At 42.2% G+C, this 14,938-nt stretch overlaps 1 protein-coding gene and 1 pseudogene across 1 annotated transcript in view; both read right to left on the minus strand.

The window, feature by feature from the left end:
• Nucleotides 1-14,938, minus strand: part of CTDSPL (CTD small phosphatase like) — a gene marked incomplete at its 5' end in the record, with an annotated part of 113,052 nt that overhangs the window by 68,979 nt on the left and 29,135 nt on the right. The window lies entirely within an intron of this gene.
• Nucleotides 8,510-9,976, minus strand: LOC116635157 (annotated as a pseudogene).

A 14,938-nucleotide genomic window follows, 5' to 3' on the forward strand; every position in this document is an offset into this window, starting at 1 on the left:
ACTCAATCCCTGGGTGCCAGTCCACACTCCTCCGCTCTCCATTTGACCTGAGGATTCCTTTTCTGATAAGCATGGCTCAAACCTTGAAAACTAACAGGCCTTCAAATCAGCTGGAAACTATGTCTCATTTAGGGATTGTGTATTCCAAAGCTACCCCCTCACCCCTATGTGGTTCAGTCTACACTACATTGGCACTACTCCCCAAATGACTACTTTGTTCACACCTGTGTGCTACACCTTTGACACAGGAGTTAGGGTCCCCCAAATTTAAAGGGCCCAGCTCAGAAGAAAATACCTTGCAGCAGGTACAGGCATGCAAACACAAATGGGGGAGCACATGTCTGTAGTTCTGTAGTGAAGCCCGGCTGTGGCACAAGAGGGGAAGAAGGAAGTCCCTCTGTCCAACCTCCCAGTTCAGACAACTAGGCCCCCGACCTTCAGGGAACTGGCAGAGCACCCTCCCACTCTACTTACATACAGAAATAGCTGTGCATTGACCCATGAGCTGCCCAGGCCTGGAAAAGTCCTCCAGGATATTTTAAAAATCACATGTTCTTCCAAGCCTTTTAAAATTTGACTAGAGAAGTGGCTGGCTAAAAAAAGAGCAAATTATCGAGATCCTTTTTGGAGGCACTGTCTGAGCTACAAATTCAAAATAAAAGATCAAAATGTTATTTGACTCTCAATTTCCTTATATATTCTATAAACCCTGCCCTCTTTATAAAATAAGACAGGCTTCCCAATTCTTTGGATAAGAGACTTAGCTCAAGAAAACCATAAAAAGATTATCAGTGATTAATTCACACATATGTTAGCATGATACCTCTATATAAAATTAAAAACACCAGAGAACTCTTGTTTGGCTTCCTAATTTTTTTTTCATTCATCCCATCTCTCAGTGATTCCTGAGTATCTGTGTTTGCAGCTGTGGGCAGAAAAAAGCGTAGTGAGACTCAGAGTGGCAAGTGGGGACCAAATCCCAAAAGAAGCTTCTCCCATCTTCTTCTGTCTCTTGTAGGCAGTGAGGAGGCACAGAGCTTCCAAACAGAGCAGTAATTAGACTGTATCATGCTTTGGCAAGTTATGCTAGAAATATATACAGGATGATGATGAGGATGAGGATGAGACCCAGAGGCAGGAAGCCTCATTAGGAGGCTGTTTTGATATTGCAGTCAAGATATAAGGATGGGCAGAAAAACCACTTTTCCAGATCAGAGAACGTGGAGAAGGAAGTGGCAGATTTGGACCAGGTCTGCATGATGTAGCAGGGAGATGTGTCCTGGAATGTGGGAAGGAAGGGGACTCATGGCCAGACATGTTCTCTCCATGAAAAGGGAGCTGAGCAGAGAGCTGCGGGCTGAGTGCCCAGACAAGGGTGAGCTGTGCCCTTCCTCATGCCTTGTCTCAGGGTCTGGGGTGGAGCACTGCTCCGGCCAGAGGCTGGAAGGGGACCTCTCACCCCTCATGGGCGCCCCCTGATCCCATCTCTGTTCCAGTGGGTCAGCACTTGGGTGAGCCTCGGCATAGCTCTTCACACTGTGAAGTTCTTTCTCAGTGTGGGTGAGACGAGTACCCTGGGTTTTCCACCTGCTGGCGTGGCCTCTAAAGCTTGAGAGCGTGCGCCTCTCCTTCTCCTCCCGGGTGTCTAAAAAGGGGCCCAGTGAGGACTCTCCCCCCAAGGGAATTAGTGCTAAACAGCTGAAAAAAGAGCCATGATCAGCGTGGCTCTGCTCAGCAATCTGGCTTTCCTCTCTGATTAAAATGAAAATGTCACATAATCCAGTTCAGAGTTTTAGTCTGACAGGCAGCCAGCCCACGGAGCCAACTTTATTCCACAGAATTGTTCATGCTCAGGAGATTTACTGTACAGCTCTCTTGCCCTGGACAGGCTGAAGGAGAAGTCCAGGAGCCAGCGAGCGCGTGGTAGGGATCTGGTGAGGGAGGGGGTGCCACCCAATTACTTTCTGCTTACACTGTCCCAGCTCACGCATGTGCCGCTTCTAGGAACCAGTCACCCGGTGGCAGCGGCCGCGGGAAGCTGGCTGGCAGACCTGGCACCAGCCGGAAACTACATGGACTTGGCAGGCGCTCTGCCCAGCAGTGGCGGCGCCCTGACCCGTCGCAGCTTCTCAGCAGAAGAGGACAGATGCAGGGTGGACAAGAGAAAAGGGACAACGGGGCTTCTGTGCCCGGTTTGCTATGAAGCCGTCGCATGGCCCGCAGTGACAGGATCTGGTGGAGGTGTGGCACACCCTCTGCTGACTGTTTGCCTGGACAGCCTTGTGCCAACTAGGGCATCCTTGCCTGGCTCTGGCATTTGACCCTCAGGGCCCAGATCTGCTCTCTATCTGCACCAGAAATCACACAAATACCCTACAGCCACAGCCTCATTCACCCATCCTGCAGGCCCCTTCCCTGCTCACTGACCGCAGGCTCTCACGTCCCGGGCTGCCAGGCAACTCTCCCCCGCTCCCTGCCCTTCCTCCAGGCAGCCTCACACCTCAGGGTTCAAAGCTGTTTTGCGGCAGCAGCAGCTGTAATAACAGCAACAAGGAGGCCTCTGGACTGAGTCACCGTTTCAAAGTATGTGCACACACATTCTCTCATTTGTCCTGATAACTGCCTCTCATCCCTGGGTGGCTTGGGACAGAGGGTGCAGCTAACAGCAGCTTCCTTTTCCAACAAGGTCCTCCTCAGGAATGCCAGCAATCTGACCAGCAGCCTTTTCCCCACACCTCCCCACCCTCTCTTCAGAGAACCCACACTTTCCACTCTGCCCTGGCGTTAGTGCGCCAGTGGCCCAGGCTGCTGCGTGGCTCTCCCACGGCCAGGTAACAGGAATCACCATGCCCCCCCGCCCCCCCCCCCACCCCAGCCACGCCAATCTGAAAGTCTTAAACAAGCCCGGCATCCTTGCCTAGCTCTGGCAGGGCCCAGAGAAGCCCACCTGGGGCCTGTACCTCCCTGTTGCTCCACTTCAGGGGAACGAGTTTTCTGGAACACAACTCCCATGGGTTCTCCTGTGTTCCTTCAAGGTGCCTGGTGCCCCTGCCCCTAAAGCTGTGCAGAGATTCTGATGTCATATATCGGTGAGGATCTGGGATCCACTGGCACCTGCCACAGCCACAGGTCTCTGTCGAGGAAAGAAGCCACGGTGTGTTCTGTGGCTAAAGGGTGACTAGGGACCACTGGGGTGGCCTGGTGTAAGACTCTGCCTGACTGTGATGCTCCTCATGAGTGGTGACTGTTTGAGCCAAGACATCATCTCTTTGGGGGGTCTGACTGTAAGACACAGCAGTGGCAGCAGGGACAGCAGCTGGGGTGAGACAGGAGAGAGAGCACTAGAAGCAAGGGAAAGAAGTAGCCAAGAGCCCAGCTTTGCACGCCTGGAAGAATCATCAGGGTAAGGATGCCCAGTTCTAAAGAAGTGATGGCCTGGCAGTAGGTACTGAGAGTTCCTGGCACGTCCTGACTGATGAGGTGTTAACAGGCTGCTGGGAAGTACAAAGACCCTGGGTGAATGGGGTGTGTGTAGCTGGGACCCAGACCTGAGTTTCCCCTTGTCCCTGAGGATGTGCCCAAGGAGCTGACAAACTGGACACACCTCTTAGAGGCTGAAAAAGCCTGACTAGAATAGGAACGAATTATTACCAGAGGAACAAGTGAACTTCCAAGATACTAAATGACTTGCTGGTACAGCCACTGATGGCTCACCCGTCAGACATGCCCTTGCCTCCCTTTCCAGCAGAACCCTGATCCCTTTATGGATGGCGGCGCGTGCAGCTGAAACTTCTCCACAGAGCCCTTTACACCTAGGTGGCCACATGATGGACTTCTGGCCAATCAGACATAAGCTGAGCATTTCGGGAAAAGCTTTTGCTTTCCTGATCTAGGGACTGGCCCTGCTTTCTCCTCGACTTCTTCTTCCTGCCTCAGATGAAGCAGCCATCTGCCACCATGAGGAGGAAAGCCACATGCCAGGGACAACATAGATAGGAAGGTAAGAGACTGAGTGTCTGATGACACTGTGTGAGCCCTGGACTGGCTCCTCTCAGAATTCTCATTGTGTCTGAGAAATAACTACTTACTTATTTAAGCCACTCTTGGTTGGGTTTTCTGAGTTTTGCAGCTGAATGCATTCCTGACCAATAAATCTGCCTAGTCACAGAGCTGCTGGTCAATGGCGGGGCTGGGCTCCAAGCACTGTCTGTTTAATTCCAGAGCCTGTCTTGCTTGTTTTCCACTGGGCAGCACTATTTCTCGCTCTCAGAACAAGGGGTCTGCAAATTAAATAAGATGCTGTATGTAAAACACTTGACACAGTATAGCAGATGCCCAATAAATATTAGTTACAGTTATTACTATTACTATGAGGCCAAGTAGGCCCCAAGCCACTTCAAGCTCCTCTGTTTTAGTGTCTACGACCACAGTCAAGTGGGAACCCAGAAAAAGGTATCATTCTTTCTGAGGAAAAGAGAGTGAGGAAGGGTTAGGTCCTTGGGCCTACCGGGGCTACCGTCCACTGAGATGGACTCCCATTCCCAGAGCCTGCTTGTCCCTTGGGAAGGGCAGCACAGATACAAAGTGGCCCCTGCCATCATTAGTGGATCGGAAGACTCCCTCTCTGTTCCTTCAGTTTGGACCCAGTATCCACAGAAAGCCAGACAAAGACCATGACAAGGCTCAGTCAGGGGCATCAGGCACCCTGGCAAACTTATGCATTTCTCTTCCTTCCCCAGACACAGAAGTATGTCTCCTGAAACCAAAGATATTGCTGCTTTTACAACAGAACGCTGGAAACAGTCTAAAAGTCTAATAGAGAGGTACTATTTTAAAAAGTGATGCTATGCCCACAGAAGAGAACAAATATTCTATAGTCATTAAATATGATATTCTCTAAGGGTTTTTATAATTTGGGAAAAACCCTCATGTGAAAAATAGCTGACATATTAAGCTATCCATGTATTATATTTCCCATGATCCCCTTATGACATTATACATACACATAAGTAAGAGAAATTCAAAAGGCAAGAAGAAAAATAAAAAAGCTAACAATGATTAACATCTTTAAGTTGTGTTATTATGCATATATTTTTGTATGTTTTCTATGATTTCTATAGTTTCTTTTACAACCACAAGAAAAATCCTTGTAAGTAAATTGAAGAAAGGGGAAAGTGTATTAGTGACAGAAGTTGTGACATTGTTATTACTATTTGGACAGGATATCTGGCTTCAAAACATGCTGTTTGCTAACAACCAGAAAGCAGACATTTCAGTGAAATATTTTTAAAATGGAAGAGAGTCTCTGATGTGGCACTCCTCATTTCCGAGCAAAAGAAAAACACCGCGCCCCCCCTTAATTGGGGCCTGGGTCTAGAGGCACATCCCTTACCTCTTTGAAGCAGCTCTGATCTGAGACCCCTCTCACTAGGGATCCTTGAGAGAAGACCCTCCCTGTAAAAGACCATCTCTGCCAAGTTCACAGAGCACAGATATCTGAGACACCTGGAGAGGGGTGGCCTGGTGTTCTGATGAGGTCGGGATATGGTTTCTCTCCCTAGTAAGATGAAAAGTGAACAGATGCTAAGAGATGCGTTTTCTCTGCAGCTCAGCTCTCTGTGTAACTAGCATGCCGTAAGCATCAAGCTGGAGTCTTTGGAACTGGGGCTAAGCCAGCCAGCAAACCACCACAGCCACGGCAAATTTACTACGGAAGTGCTCTGGGCTACCTTTCTGTTCTTCCTCCCAAGGAGTTTGGGTTCCCACACCACACAACTTTTTCAGCCTATCATTTCTTTCCTCACATCAAACACTTGGACCCAGTGGTCTGGAAGTAACAATATCTCCACTATCTTTCCTTCACACTTGACACAGCAGGCGTCCACCTGGACCTGGATGCGTAGAGATGGAAAGTTAATTTTTCATCACGCACCCAATGGTTTAATATATTGTATGGGACTTTTATCTTTGGGACCAAATATCAGAACACATCAGATATAATAATAAACCATTAATAAAAACTCACGTGGTAAAAGATACTCTTTTCATCCAAAGAAATTGTGTTGTTCCACACAGTTTTAAGATTCCATTTCCTTGCACTCAGGAATTACCAGAATGCTATAAGCATTCTGTGAAGAGTCTCATTTCAAGTTCAGATTATTCAGACTCATCTGTGACAGATGTAGAACTCCCAGATTCCCACAAAGTGTTGTAAGTTTTCCCCTGTAACCCCATCTGGCTTAACATCACCATCAGTGATTTTTTTCAGAATGTGAAAGTTCAACAGCTTGAAATGTTAAAACTCTGTAAAAAGCAGCATTATCACCCAGCAACAGCTCAGAACTCTGACACTTGAATATGGGATTTGTAATATATCTAACAGTACAATCCAGACTTGATGAAGAAAGAGTTGGCTAATAGAGTACAATAATACTGCAAGAGGAAATATTTACTCTGTTTGAGCAACAACTTTTTCAAGCGGCCATAAGATCACAGAATGTTGGAACTAGAAGGGCCTTGGAGATCCTCTAATCTAATTCCTTCAAATCAAAGCCAGGGCCTGGGCACCCCTCCAAGGGAGCACATGAATGGAATAAAGCCTTACAGTAAGGAGGGGGTCGGGGCTCCCATCTGGGCTTCCTGCATTTCTAGGTACCACTAAGTAACATTAATGTTAAAGCATCTGTCTCCCGGCCTTGTGCAAAGACACAATGTCTCCCTCCTATCTACTGAGTAAAATCCAAACCTGGTTTTCAAGGCCCTAGTCTCACCTTTCTACTTTTATTCCACACTCTCCAAACACCTGCACAGGCTCCTTTCTGCACCTGGGATACCATCTCCCCTGTTCAGGCCCTCTGTCCATTGGTATTCAATATATCCCCTCCTCCATGCAGCCTCCATGGTTCCTCCAACCTAAATATGCTCTCATTCTCCTGAACAACCATACCAGCTTATCCCTATGTCTATTAGAGAATGTATCATATTCTGCATTCTATTATTGGTATGTTTGTTTTATATCCTTCATCAGATTGCAAGTTCCCAGAGGACAGGGAAAATGCTTGATTCATATTAACTAATTAGTTAATTCTTCCATGGTCCTTTGCTTATTAGCAGTGCTTGAGAAACTCAGAACAAATGTGTTCGTAATACATTTTTCTTGTTTATAAAGGCAGATCCAATAAAGGTTCAATTCACTGCACTGCAGTAATTCTGTGTACATGGAATTAGAAGCAAACTTTTTCCTCACTCTTTCTCCCCAACATTTTGTTATGAAAAATTTCACATATACAACAAAGTATGTTTAAGGCCACCTAGATTCTACCATTAACATTTATTTGACTGTACTTACTTTATCACATATCTGTACACATATCCATTCTTGTATTCATTCATTAATCCATTTAATCTTTTTGATGTATTTCAAAGTAAACTACAGGTACCATTCTACTTCCTCTAAATAATTCAGAATGTGTATCATTAACTACAGTTCAATATTCATTTTTTTCTCTTGAAGTAAAATTTATATTCAATGAAGTGCCCAAATCTTAAATGTGTATACACTGAGTTTACATAAAAATATACACCTGAGTTAAAAAACTCCCTACTCTGCCATAAGGAACCACTGTTTTGATTTTTTCCCCCACCATAGGTTAGTTTTGCCTATTCTAGAATTTCATATAAGTGGAATCAAATACTAAATACTTCTTTTTGTGGAAGGCTTCTTTCAGTTTTTTAGTTTCATACATGTTGCATGTATTAGTAATTTTCTCTTTGATATTGCTAAGTAGCATTCCATTATATATCACTGTTTCTGTATCCATTTTCCTACTGATGGGGACATATAGGCTTTATAAGTGTTTGTCAACATATATTTCAATTTCTCTTGTGTAAATAACTGTGAGTAAAATTGCTGAGTCAAATAAGGATATATTTGTTTTATAAGAAATGCTAGAGGGGTGCCTGGGTGGCAGTTAAGCATCCAACTCTTGATTTCAGGGTCATGAGTTCAAGCCCTGTGTTGGGCTCTACACCGGGCATGGATGGAGCCTACTTAAAAAAAAAAAAAAAAGAAATGCTAGAGCTTTCCAAAATGGTTATATCATTTTATATTCCTACCAACACTGAGAACTCCAAATTGCTTGTGGGAAGGTTTCTGACACTGAATCAGAATTGTTTTAATAGATATAGGGTTATTCAGATTTTCTGTTTCATCAGGTGTCAGTTTTTTAAAAAAAATAGACTTATTTATTTATTTGCCAGAGGGAGAGAGAGAAAGCACAAAGCAGGGGGAGGGGCAGAGGGAGAGGGAGAAACAGATTCCCTGCTGACCAGGGAGCCTGACGTGGGGCTTAATCCCAGAACCCTGGGATCATGACCTGAGCCGAAAGCAGATGCTTAACCGACTGAGCCACCCAGGTGCCCCCAGGTGTCAGTTTTGATGAGCTGTATTTTTCAAAGAATTTGTAGAATTCATCTAAGTTGTTTAATTTTTTTGGTATAAAGTTGTTCCTAATATTCCCTTATTAATTTTTTAATGTCTGTAGGATTGATAACACCTCTTTTATTCTGGCTCTTGGTTAATAAGTGCTCTCTATGTATCTAATCAATTTTATTGATCTTTTAAAAGACAAAGCATTTGGATTTATGGTTTTTCTCTATTTTTTGTCTATTTTCCAGTTTACTGATTTATGCTCTTACCTTTTTTTCTTTCATAATTGAATTTTTATTGGTTGTTCTAAGGATCAGTACAGACATTTCAATTTGTACACAATTCTTAATGTACATACTGAAAATCTAAAAAGTCATGTAGTTGTGATTCTTTCTAAGAGTTATTCCAGTGACCTTCCAGCTTAAAATTTGAAGGCAAATTTTCCTTAACAGTATGTCAAGTACCAATATCTTCAAATGTTGATACACTATTATCTTTAAGTCCCATTAATTCACAACTTAATATCATATACACTACATACTCAAATTTTCAATCTCGCACAGCACATTAACAAGTTACTAGGAAAACTGGACTACCAGACCAAGATGTTGCAGAGTGCACAAAATTCTGACAGGGAGAGTCAAGATCAAGGAGTGGTTTTCTTTAGGAATCAATTCTACCAAAAACAACATGGAAATAGAAGTAATTTAAAATGTTCAAGGCACATTAAATGCACGACTGACTCCAAATTGCCATTTAGTATGCTTAGTATTACAGGATATAAAAACTACCCCATCTATAGAATGTTGAGCTGACACATAAGACAATCAAAGCCTCCCATATTCAATATCTCATGATTCTCTGGTTGTACCAAAAAATAAACAACCAACAAATGATTTCACCTCTTATAAAAAAGCATATATACTTAAAAAATGGGATGAGGTAGGATTCCTTCTTTCTTAAAAATGTTTCTAGAGCTACTAAAAAACTTGGATTAATGAAATAGTTGATAAAAATATTTCCCTGGATTGTACAAGAGAGACAGAAACCACTGATAAGACATGATATATGATATTAATCAGACAGCTTCTTTCTCTCCTGCTTCATCAGAGGCTGGACTCTCCTCATTTTTAGTTTCTCTGTTTTCGGCAGGTAAGTCTTATTTCATTTCTTGGTTAGCCACTTCAGCCTGTCTTCCCTTTTCTCCCTTTTTCCCCTTTGTTTGCACTTTTTTGTCTAAAGATTTATCCTCTCCTGCTGCCTTTTTTGGCTTCATTTCCACTTTTGCAGGAGCAGGTTTAGCTGACAACCTCAGTAACCTCCTCGCGGGCTCCTCTTTCGCTGCCGCCTCGCAGGAGCTGACCTTCCTCTTGGGCATCATGGTGGGGAGTGGGCGAGTGCCCGGTGCCTGCGCCTGTGGGGCTGAGGTGTGTGCAGAGCCTTCATGAAGCTGGGCTGCCTGGCTGTTGTCATTCCTCCCCACTGCTCTTTTCTTTTTCATGTCCTTCTTACTACTTATTTTGGATATTTTTCTTTTTCTTTTTTTAAAGATTTTATTTATTTATTTGACAGATAGAGACATAGCAAGAGAGGGAACACAAGCAGGGGGAGTGAGAGAGGGAGAAGCAGGCTTCCCGCTGAGCAGGGAGCCCGGTGTGGGACTCAATTCCAGGACCCTGGGATCATGACCTGAGCCGAAGGCAGACGCTTAATGACTGAGCCACCCAGGTGCCCTGGATATTTTTCTTACGAGGAAACCTTCAGTCACTGAGTTTTAGACCTGTCTTATCTGATATCATAGCCAATGACCACATGTGGGTATCTAAATTTAATTTAAATTAATTAAAAATTAAAGCCACATATGATTATTGACTATCAGACTTGACAACACAGATACAGAACATTTCCACTGCCACAGAAAGTGCTACTGTACAGCACATTTAAGACTTTTCTTTTTGGGGCTCCTGGGTGGCTCAGTTGGTTAAGCCTCCAACTCTTGATTTTGATTCAGGTCATGATCTCAGGGTTGTGGGATCGAGCCCCTGGCTGGGCTCAGTGCTCAGCACAGAGTCTGCTTTGGATTCTCTTTCTCCTTCTCCCTCTGTCCCTCCCCTCTCTCTCTTAAATAAGTAAATAAAATCTTTTTAAAAAATACCTTTTTATAAAACAAACATTTAAAGCTATAAAATTTCCTCTAAGTACTGCTTTAGCTGCATCCTATAAATTTTGATGTTATATTTTCATTATCATTTAGTTAAAATTATTTTCAAATACCCTTGCGATTTCTTCTTTGAAACACAGATTATTTACAGTGTGTTCCTGAATTTCCAAATATTTGGGGTTTCCCAAGATATACTTCTGTTACTGATTTCTAATTTAATTCCAATGTAGTCAGAGGATATACTACATTCTCTACATAGTCCAAGTTTTTAAACTTTATTGAGACTTGTTTTATGGAATGTATATCCTGTTGTTGTTGAATGTAGTAGTCTACAAACATCAATCTGGCTTATGTCTTCATCTGTGTTTACTGAAAATTTTTTTTTGTGTGTAATTGGTCTATCAGTTGCTGACAGTGGGAAAATCTCCAACTCTGACTGAGGTATTTTTTGTTTCTCCCTTTAATTCTGTGAATTGGTATATTAAGTTGCTGCCTGGCAACTTTCAGTTGGCTAGTATGAAATAGAAACTTTGACTAAAAGATTTAACAAAGAAGCTTCTGGTATCTCATTAATATGTTGAAGTATACAACAAACTACGCTGCTTATTTGGTTGTTAATAGTAGTTTACTAAGACCCTAAAAATAACTGTTTCCTCTAGAAGTTTTCAAGTCCCATGTCTTTATCTACTTATAGATATACTTTTCAAATTTGCTAATCTGCACTAATTATAGGAAGGAACAGTTTGCACTTTAAAAGTGTGCTTTTAGTTCCACCTCTGGTATGGCCAAGTTAGCTCCTATTGGACCAATACTCCCAGAAAAAGCTATATACTCCAGAAAAAATTTATAAAAACAATTGCCTGAAGGCACTGTAGAGAGACAAAAAAATAGGTAGATTCTGCAGGAGGGCTGAGATGTGGGAGAAAGGAAAAGACAGAGATGTGTTTCTCAATTTTATGGCTTTTAGCCTGGTGGCAGGCTGTGGTCAGTGTCATGCTGAGGGCTAAAACTCCCAACAGAAAGTATGCAGTCTTTCAGAGACAGATTTTGGGACCACCACAGCCACTGGAAAGTGAAGAGGGAATCCCAGAAAGAGAAAGCCTCAAATTCTGTGTAAAAACTCTGCCCAAATCTCCTGAGACATGGATGCATGGGGCAGACTCTAGGCAACCTAGCTAAGAATAAAATAACTGAGCCAAGAATTGAGATGCTTAGCCCAACAGCCTGGGTTTGTGGTTTTAGTTCAAACCGAGGTAATTGCTAGCTAAGGCAAAAACCAAAATAAACAATAACCTGCCCCGCCTGCAATAAACCTCTTCAGAAGAATATAATAGAATCCAGAGTCTCCATAATGTAGTAGTACAATGTTCAAAATACAACCCAAAATTATTAAACATGCACAGAAATAGGAAAATGCAGCCCATCCTCAAGAAAAAAGGCAATCAATAGCAATCCCAAGATAACCCAGATGTTGCAATTAGCAGATAAGGATTTTAAAGCAGCTATTATAATTATGCTCAATGGCATAAAAGAATATATGAAATATACAGAAAACCTTGGCAGAGAAATAGAGACTACAAAAGAGAACCAGCTGGAAGTTCTATAATTAAAAAATACAACATACAAAATTTTCAAAAAAATCACTGGATGAACTTAATAGAATAGAAATTATATTGGAAAGTGTCAGTGATCTTGAAGATAGACCAACAGAAATTACCCAATCTGAAGAACAGAGAGAAATAAAAGATTGAAAAAAAAAAAAAAACCCAGAACATCAGACCCAGGACAATATCAAAAGGTCTATCATAGTGGCCAACAGACACACAAAAAGATGCTCAACATCACTCATCACCAGGGAAATGCAAATCAAAACCACAATGAGATATCACCTCACACCTGTCAGAATGGCTAAAATCAAAACCACAAAAAACAACAAGTGTTGGCAAAGATGTGAAGAAAAAGGAAATCCTGCACTGTTGGTGGGAATGCAAACTGGTGCAGCCACTGTAGAAAACAGTATGGAGGTGCCTCAAGAATTTAAAAATAGAATTACCCTACAATCCAGTAAGCATACTACTAGGTGTCTACCCAAAAAATACAAAAACACTAATTCAAAGGAATACATGTACCCCTATGTTTACAGCAGCATTATTTACAATAGCCAAATTTTAGAAGCAGCCCAGTGTCCATTGATAGATGAATGAATAAAGAAGAGGTGGTATGTGTATACACACACACACACACACACACACACACACACGGGAATATTATTCAGCCATAAAAAGCAATGAAATCTTGCCCTTTGCAATGATATGGATGGAGCAAGAGAATATAATGTTAAGTGAAGTTAAGTCAGTCAGAGAAAGACAAATACCATATGATTTCACTCATATGTGGAATTTAAGAAACAAAACAAATGAGCAAAAGAAAAAGAAAGAGAGAGAGATAAACCAAGAAACATACTCTTAACTATAGAGAACAAACTGATGGTTACCAGAGCAGAGGTGGGTGGGGGGATGGGTGAAATAGGTAATGGGGATTAAGGAGGGCACTTGTGATGAGCACTGGGTGATGCTCAGAATTGTTGAATCACTATATTGTATACCTGAAACTAATATAACAGTATATGTTAACTATACTGGAATTAAGATAACAAGTAAGTCTATCATAGGTATAACCAGTCTCAGAAGGAGAAAAGAGAGAGAATGGGGCAGAAAAATATTCGAAAAAATAATGGCTGAAAATTCTCCAAATTTGGTATAAAACCTAAATTTACAGATTTAAGAAGCTCAATGAACTCTAAGCAGGATAAATAAAACCAAAGATAAAGAAAGGAAAATCTTGAAAGCAGCCAGAGAAAAAGGATAAATTACATAAAGATAACAATGATTTCAGTGACCACTGACTTCTCATCAGAAACCAAGGAAGCCAGAAGATGGTAAAACAGCATCTGGGGAAAAAAAAATCCTCAACCCAGAATTCTATATCCAGTGAAAATATCCTTCAGGAATGAAGGTGAAGTAAATATACAGTATATTTGTCATATCTTTCAGACAAAGCTTTCTATTTTACACTAAAAGTTGGCTAGCTATGCAGCAGTTTGCACACCAATTCATAGAAACTTTAAAACACATATTTAAAAATGAACAGTAATTTTAAAAAATCATGTGAACTGGAAGGGGGGGCGGTCAACAAAACAACCTGTCCTCAGTTTTTCCTTTAATGGTAAACAGTGGGTAAGAAGTTATTTCTACGTAATCTGATCTAAGTCTGGGAATCATTTACATTCCGCCAAGATTTCCTGGTCTCAACAGTCTCTTCTCCTTCCTCCTTTCCCACAAATATGCCACTGGGAAAGTGAGGAAAAGTTCAATTTAGGCCTCTTAACATTATTCAGATCTAGAGACAGAATGCAGAACTATTAAAAGCTAAGAGTTCAAAATGAATGGTGGGCAAGGTATGAGGCACAAGAAAAGAAAACAGGCCAAGATAGCCTGAAAGGACACATTCACATTGGAGAATTAACTGCAAAAGGTTGAGATTGAGTCAATATTTGCATTAGAAATCTCAACCTGAATTAACACGTTTGTTGGACTTGTTAGTCCAGAAATAGTTCCCAAGAGAGCTCTGGAAGTGTGACCTTCTCTTGCACATCTGCTCTGACTTTTATGAGTTCTCATAATACTTTTTAAAGCTACTGCTAAGTGTTAATTTTTGTTCAAAGTAGGATTACCAAACAACCTGTTAGCAACACAAAGATTCTCTTCATACTCGCCTTCCTTAAACCTAGAAGCAGACTGTTTTCCAAACTGTTAACATCCCAAGCTGACTGCCAAACACAGTTATTAACTAGCCTCTGACATCTAAACAACAGCTGTGTGCTGTCCTGCTAAAGGACAGCCTCACCCAGACAGTGACTCTCCAAAGGTCAGCTGTGTCCTGCAGCAGGAAGTCCACGCCACGGTTGGTGGCACATGCCGGCACAACGGAACAGTCTGTGTTTGTCCCAATTCCCTTTCCTCCCTTTTGGCTAATCTTCACTGGTCATAAATGTTCAGCTCGCCTTGCACAGGAAGCGGGGGCCTTAAACTTCATCCTGCTCGCTCATTGCAGTTCTTGCTCTTACACAAACTCTTTTCACAGAAGATCATCTTAGAGTTGCCACTGAAACTGGTGATGACAAAGGACCAGAAGACAAAGCAAAAACACTTGTCTCAGAAGCAAGCACATTCAAAAATATTGTCAGGTGCTGTTCTAGTGCTTTCTTACAATATCCCCGCCCTCTGCTCCCATAAGGATCATCCCTCCCGGTTACTAGGTAGGGAAGCTGCAGTTGCTCAGAGCACTTA

The sequence above is a fragment of the Phoca vitulina genome, unplaced genomic scaffold (genome assembly GCF_004348235.1).
Source record: "Phoca vitulina isolate PV1807 unplaced genomic scaffold, GSC_HSeal_1.0 scaffold10, whole genome shotgun sequence".
Lineage (NCBI taxonomy): Eukaryota > Metazoa > Chordata > Mammalia > Carnivora > Phocidae > Phoca > Phoca vitulina.